General features: G+C 39.2%; 1 long non-coding RNA gene across 2 annotated transcripts; it reads right to left on the bottom strand.

Annotated features, from left to right (window-relative positions):
* Window positions 1-574: 574 nt before the first annotated feature.
* On the bottom strand, window positions 575-2,291 carry LOC110871070. 2 transcript variants are annotated; one of them, XR_004864346.1, is made up of 3 exons: window positions 2,153-2,291; window positions 1,574-1,790; window positions 575-771 (listed from the first exon to the last, which is right to left on the bottom strand). It is a non-coding gene; the product is annotated as an uncharacterized LOC110871070 (long non-coding RNA). The 2 variants fall into 2 exon arrangements; XR_002553462.2 differs by having other exon boundaries at window positions 1,574-1,774.
* Window positions 2,292-7,168: the final 4,877 nt, after the last annotated feature.

Genomic DNA, 7,168 nt, shown 5'->3' with positions numbered 1-7,168 from the left:
CGAGCCAAGGGTTGGTATATTAATGTGGATTGAAAAAAGTTGTTAATGGAAGCTACAAGGATTATCAAAATTTTAGGAGAACTCACATTATCCTTCACCCATGAAGTTTAAAGGTAAGTAATATAAGGATACAAATGATCACATGAGTAAGTAATCTAACCTTGTCTTTAATCTATAAGTTCCCTCATATATAATTAGATGTCAACACAAATAGTGTCTTAAGATTGTGAATTGTCTAAACTCCTATGGTTAATAAGGTTTCGGGGACGAAAGGGGAAAGATTTGTAACATCCTATTTTGGGTGAGATTTATTTAAAAAGAAAATGACATGATTGGTTAAAAGTTATAAAACATAAGTGTTTCATGGATGGGGTTTTATGCAAAGAAAGTTAGGTTTTGTGTCAACATGAAAAATTTGAAGTGCATGAGGGGCTTAATATAACAACTAGTGTATAATACTCAATACCTGGCTGGCATTCAAAAAAGGAGGTGTAACACCCGTCTCATTTTATTAAGATTTTAATAAAAAAAATACACATTTTTAAAAACCAAAATGCTTATTTTCATAACGTTAGACCAAACGGAAGTTTACATAGTAACAGTATTTCTAGTTAACTGCTAACTAGTTTAAAACATCCAAAAACGATAAGTTAAGAGTTTACAACATGAACATTGTCTATAACAAAGTTAATTAAACACGGAAGCTTCAAAAAGTTGTGTTCGGTTCTTGAAAACATGCTTGATCGCCATCCGGAGTGAGTCCAATATCACCTAATGTCAAAACCACATTAAATGTTAGTTTTGACTATATTAAAACACGTATAATCAAGTTCAAATGCCAAATAATGAAAAGAAAATAAAATTTCCGAACATTGGGTCTATCGCGCCCCGCGACAGATCACCCTTAAGCTTTTGCGCCCTGCGAGAGACCCCCGCGTGTCGCGACAGAATGAGTGGCTCCCTCCGTGTGCCGCGGGGGAGACCATTTTCCAGCGCGTGCAAGTTTAAACCTGCACCTGTTTGCCCAGCTCTAATTTTTCACAATATCAACTTCAAACCTGCATAACTTTTTATCTAAGCGTCCGTTTTAAGTGATTCTTTTTCCTACGCGTCCGTAATTAAATTACCAACACATCTATCATGATTAGCAAATCAAAAATTAAGTTTACGCCTGAAATTCTATAAACCCCTATTGTACTTATTCGACCCGCATGGTTTGCATCAAATTTATGTTACTCAAAATTGGGACTTTTAAGCATGTATACCCATTCCATGGGCTTGTGATCATCGGCGTATCATTACCTATTTCACGGTTTTACGCCTTCGTGATCTATAATTCCAAATGATATTTAATCATTTCCGTAATGACTAGTAGACAATTATTTGACCCGTTTGGCTCGTTTATGGAATCCTCCATTTTCAACGACTACCAAACATTATCTAATCTAATTTTGACTCATTCAATCAAGTAGTGATCGTTGTCACTTCAACTAATACAAATCCTTATTCTATAACACAACTATGAATGATTACAATATCAAATTTACATAATGTAACGAAACAAGTTACATACCTTCAAAGCGTCCCCTTCAAACGCGCGCCACCACCGGCTTGTCCGCTCGACGTTCCGGTTTCCTTTCTTATAGAGTTCAAACACGAATTGTTTAGAACCCCTTTTTAACATTCCACGCATAATTTCGCCAAAATATGCAAGTATGCGTTTTTCAATCAGATTTTCAATATTAGGCTCTCTTTTAGGCATTTCTACGAACACCTAAAGGGCATAATTTCTGGAAATTTAGAATTAAGCTCATGATTAACTATGTAGCCAAAATAAATCATCTATTAAGCAAGTTCATGTCATTTTTTTCACATCACATTCTGAAATCACTTTATGGAACTCAAATTACACTAAAATAACAATCATAATCCTAGTGTTTATCATGTTTCTACAAAACCCACTAATTACCTACATTGGTGATTATGGAATTCACAAGTATTGAGCATAATTTCATCAATCTAATGACTAGGGTTTATTTCTAGGCATTATTTCACTTCAAATTCATACATACAACAATCATGCAACATCAATTTCGAATTTCTTATGTTCATCCAGAAATTTAGATGGAACTTTTCTATGAAATTTACATACCTTTTGACCCCTTTTAAGAGGAGATCACTATTCTATGCTCGGATTTTGATTTGGAACTGAATTTGGTCTTCAATTTGGGGCATTTAACATGAATTAGGGTTTGTTGGAGGTTCCTTGGTCGCCCCCTGTGTTTTGTACGAACCAGACACACACTCAAAGTGTGTGTTTGGTTTTTTTTTTAATAATTTAAGTTTCAAGCTTAACAGCTTTGGTCCCCCATCTATTATCAGGTTCTTATCTTAGGTGTTTTAACCCACTAGCATGTTACTACAAGACTTTTCCTCTAACTAGGTTATTTTTATTCCTAGTTAGTTTGTTTTTGTTTATTTACTGACATCGTATTTATAATAAAAGATATATATTTTTTTCGGGGTGTTACAAGTCCATCCCCCTTAAAAGGGTTTCGTACTCGAAACCGAAATACGTACCGAATAATGTTGGGTAGAGACGTCGCATCTCCTCTTCGGATTCCCATGTAGTATCCGAACCTTTTCTATGCTCCCACTTGATCTTCACTTGATCAATTCTCTTATTCCGCAAATCTTTAACCTTCCGATCTAGAATCTCAATTGGTCTTACCGTATAGTTAAGGCTATTGTCCACCTCGATATCATCGTAGTGGATATAAGCCGTTTCTTCAGCTAAGCACTTTCGGAGTTGTGACACATGAAACGTGCCATGGATTCCGCTCAATTCTTCCGGTAATTCAAGGCGATATGCTACCTTGCCAACCCGGTCAATGATTTTAAATGGCCCGATAAACCTTGGGCTTAGTTTCCCCCTTTTTCTGAATCAGATAACACCCTTCCATGGTGATACTTTCAGCATAACTCTGTCGCGCAGCTGAAATTCAATTGGTTTTCGTATTTTGTCCGCATAAGACTTTTTTTTGTCTTGAGCCGCTTTCAAATGGGCTCGAACCACATCGATTTTCTTGTTAGTTGCTCGAACTATATCTTTATGGGCCAGTTCACGTGGACCCACTTCACCCCAACACACCGGGGTTCTACATTTTCTACCATATAGCATTTCATACGGGGCCATGCCGATACTGGCATGATAACTGTTGTTATAAGAAAATTCTGCCAATGGTAAATCCACGTCCCAACTGCCCCCGAAATCGATAATGCACGCCCTCAACATGTCTTCTAGTGTCTGTATCGTTCTTTCACTCTACCCATTCGTTTGAGGATGGTATGCAGTGCTGATAAATAGTTTTGTTCCCATCTGATCTTGGAAATCTTGCCAGAATTTGGAAGTAAACCGGGTATCCCTATCGGACACGATGGATACCGGTACTCCGTGGCGTGCCACTATCTCATTGGTATACACCTCCGACATCTTTTCGGACGTATAAGTCTCACATATAAGGATAAAGTGAGCACTTTTCGTCAGTCTATCAACAACCACCCAGATAGCATCAAATCCTCGGTTCGTCTTTGGTAGTTTGGTCAATAGGTCCATGGTGATATGTTCCCATTTCCAAACTGGAATATCTAATGGCTGAAGTTTTCCATAGGGTCTTTGGTGTTCCGCATTGACTTGTAAACAAGTCAAGCACTACATACTTCGCCACATCCCTTTTCATTCCAGGCCACCAGTAATTTTGTTTCAAGTCGTTGTACATCTTGGTCGTTACCGGATGGATGGAGTAATGGCTTTTGTGTGCTTCATCTAGTAGAAGCTTTTTAACTCCACACGAGTTAGGAATCCATATTCTGCCAAACCGGGTTTTTAACCCATTGTTATTATTCGTTAACTCTTTCAACTGGCCAACGATTCTTTCTCTTTTCCAATTTTCCTCTTTTATCGCCTCGGCTTGTGCTTCTCGGATTCTTTCAAGTAAACCCGAGGTTACAACAAGCTGCATCGACCGCACTCGTATTGGAACATAATCTGTTTTCCTACTCAAAGCAACCGCCACAACATTGGCCTTCCCAGGGTGGTAATGTATCTCGCAGTCATAATCTTTTATTGTTTCCAACCATCGCCTTTGCCGCATATTTAACTCCTTCTGATCGAAGAAGTATTTTTAGCTCTTGTGGTCGGTAAATATGGTGCACTTTACTCCGTATAAATAGTGCCTCCATATTTTTAATGCAAATACCACTACCGCCAATTCAAGATCGTGTGTGGGGTATTTCTTTTCGTGCACCTTTAGTTGCCTCGAGGCATAAACTATCACCTTGCCTCGTTGCATCAAAACACATCCGAGCCCCGAATGTGACGCATCCGAGTAGACTACCAAATCGTCGACTCCGTCCGACAACGTTAATACCGGAGCGTGAGTTAACTTCTCCTTTAGCGTTTAGAATGCCTTTTCCTGTTCAACACCCCATATGTATCTTTCCTCCTTCCGAGTTAATTTAGTTAGCGGTGAAGCAATTTTGGAGAAATCTTGAATGAATCTCCTGTAGTATCCCGCAAGCCCTAAGAAACTTCTAATTTCTGAAGGATTCTTCGGAGGGCTCCATTTCAACACGGCTTCTATCTTTGACGGATCTACCACTATTCCACCGACACTTATAATGTGGCCGAGGAATTGTACCTCTCGTAACCAAAAGGCACGCTTTGAAAATTTCGCATACAATCTTTCTCGTCTGAGTGTCTCTAACACCTCCTGTAAATGATGCCCGTGATCCGCCTCATTTTTCGAGTATACTAGAATGTCGTCGATAAACACGATTACCGACTTATCCAACATAGGCTTGCAAACCCGATTCATGAGATTCATGAAAGTCGCGGGTGCATTCGTTAACCCGAATGACATCACGAGGAACTCGTAATGTCCGTACCGCGTACGGAAGGCCGTCTTCGGTACATCCTCTTCCTTGACCTTTAACTGATGATACCCCGATCTAAGGTCAATTTTTGAAAACCAATTTGCACCTTGTAATTGGTCGAATAAATCATCTATTCTCGGGAGCGGGTATCGATTCTTCACTGTGAGTTTGCTTAACTCCCGGTAATCAATACACATTCGCATGCTCCCGTCTTTCTTTTTCACGAACAATACCGGTGCGCCCCAAGAGACACACTCGGCCTTATAAATCCTTTATCGAGCAAGTCTTGAATTTGCGACATTAGTTCTTGTAACTCCGATGGCGCGAGTCGGTATGACGCCTTGGCTACGGGTTTGGCGCCCGGAATCAATTCGATTCCGAACTCTACCTCCCGTTCGGGCGGTATTCCGGGCAAGTCTTCCGGGATCACGTCTTTGTAATCACGTACCACCGGTACGTCTTCAATCTTCGGTAATTCTTTCCCTAGTTCATTCGTGTATATCATAAATGCTCTACATCCGTGCCTCATAAGCTTGCGAGCTTTCAACATCGAGCATATCATAGGATTGCCTCCTTTCTCGTCATAGTTGGTAACGTGTCTTCTGCTCGAAGATGTTAACTTTATCTCTTTACGGAAACACACGACTTTTGCGTGGTGTCGAGATAACCAATCCATCCTAACCACCACTTGGAACTCTCCCATCGACATCGGGATTAGATCTATTGAGTATTTAATGTGTGCTATACAGACTATAAAAATTAACTAAATTAGACTCTCTAAGCTAGACACTAAAAAGCTTTAATTCTAGACTCGACCTAAACCACACAATCGGCAAGTGTATCGATCACTGTAGTATGACCTAAGGAAGTCCGGATATCGAACCACGAGACTTTATTTATCACGTAAACTAGACTCTAATAGACACTGACAGACACGACTTAAAATGTTTAATTGTTTTGGGGGGGGGGTACGGAAAATCTAAAGAAATCTATTTGAACTAAATATTAAATTAAAACTAGACTAATACAAAATAAGGCAAAAGGCTTTTCTTATATGATGAACGAGACCACCTAGACTAGAATCCTGGACTGATTTTAAGAATTACCGATTAAGTTAACTGCATGAATTATGGAACCGGGATCTTATAGTACTAAACCTATTAAGACACCAACTAAGCCCCTCAACCCTTCTCGAGGTGAAACTTATGGCGCTACCTAGGCCGTTAATCCTACCGGTTATTAGACGTCTTTCCAGTTGTCTAATTATTGTGTAAGTACCCTAATGTTGACCTACTCTTTTCCAATTATAGATTTAGGGTAATTTAGATTTCTCAATTTGACTTGATAGACTAATAAACCGACGGGGCAACTAAGGCGCGACCTTTTCCAAGGACTGTCTAAAGCAATTCGCCGGGTAAGACCTATCAATAGCCCCGCACTTTCCAGCTATTGGGACTAGCAGAACACTAAAACCGAGCAAATCACTAACAATTACTTCTAAGGTTATTTTGCGCAATTTCACCCTAAAGAGTTAAGATTTATTATGTGATATGGACACTCACCAAAATCTAAAACCCTAGCACGACTCTATTATGTGATAAAGACCATCACCAAGAATCATACGAAGTAATTGATAACAAGAAACCAGATTAAAGTATGCATATACATCAAATCAATAAAATCAAACTCTTTACTAAACACAATTAATCCATAAAAATCATGCAATTAACGAAAAAGGTAAAAACTTTATATTAATCCATTCATCAAAGTCTAGGTGGCTTAAAAGTTTAGCCGAGCATGTCAAATAACGAAAACAAAATAAAGATGTCTAAACGAGAACTCAAGATAACAAGTTTCGTAATAAAAATAAAAAAACAAAGAACTAGAAAACCCGTGTAGTCTTCAATCCTTCGTCCCGAACTCGTACCACTGATTCTCGTGCTTCGAAACCTTCAAATCTGCTCTTAAAATGCTCCAATGTTCGCCTGTGTTGCTCTCCAATCGTAATTAGGGTTTTATGATAAGTTTCTTGAGTTTATATAGTTAACCCTAATAATTAACGAATAATCGCCATCAAATACCCATGTCGCGTCGCGCGACGGGTGATGTACTTCGTCGTGGCGCAACGCGACAGCAATAATTATCAGAAATTCATTATTTTATCTTGGCGGGGCGCGACGGTAATGTGATGTAGCTGTGGCGCGACGCCACAACTCAAAATGACCAGACTCCT

The sequence above is a fragment of the Helianthus annuus genome, chromosome 8, assembly GCF_002127325.2.
Source record: "Helianthus annuus cultivar XRQ/B chromosome 8, HanXRQr2.0-SUNRISE, whole genome shotgun sequence".
Classification (NCBI taxonomy): Eukaryota; Viridiplantae; Streptophyta; class Magnoliopsida; order Asterales; family Asteraceae; genus Helianthus; species Helianthus annuus.
Note: the sequence above shows the minus strand (reverse complement) of the source record. Positions and strands in the feature narration are given on the sequence as shown.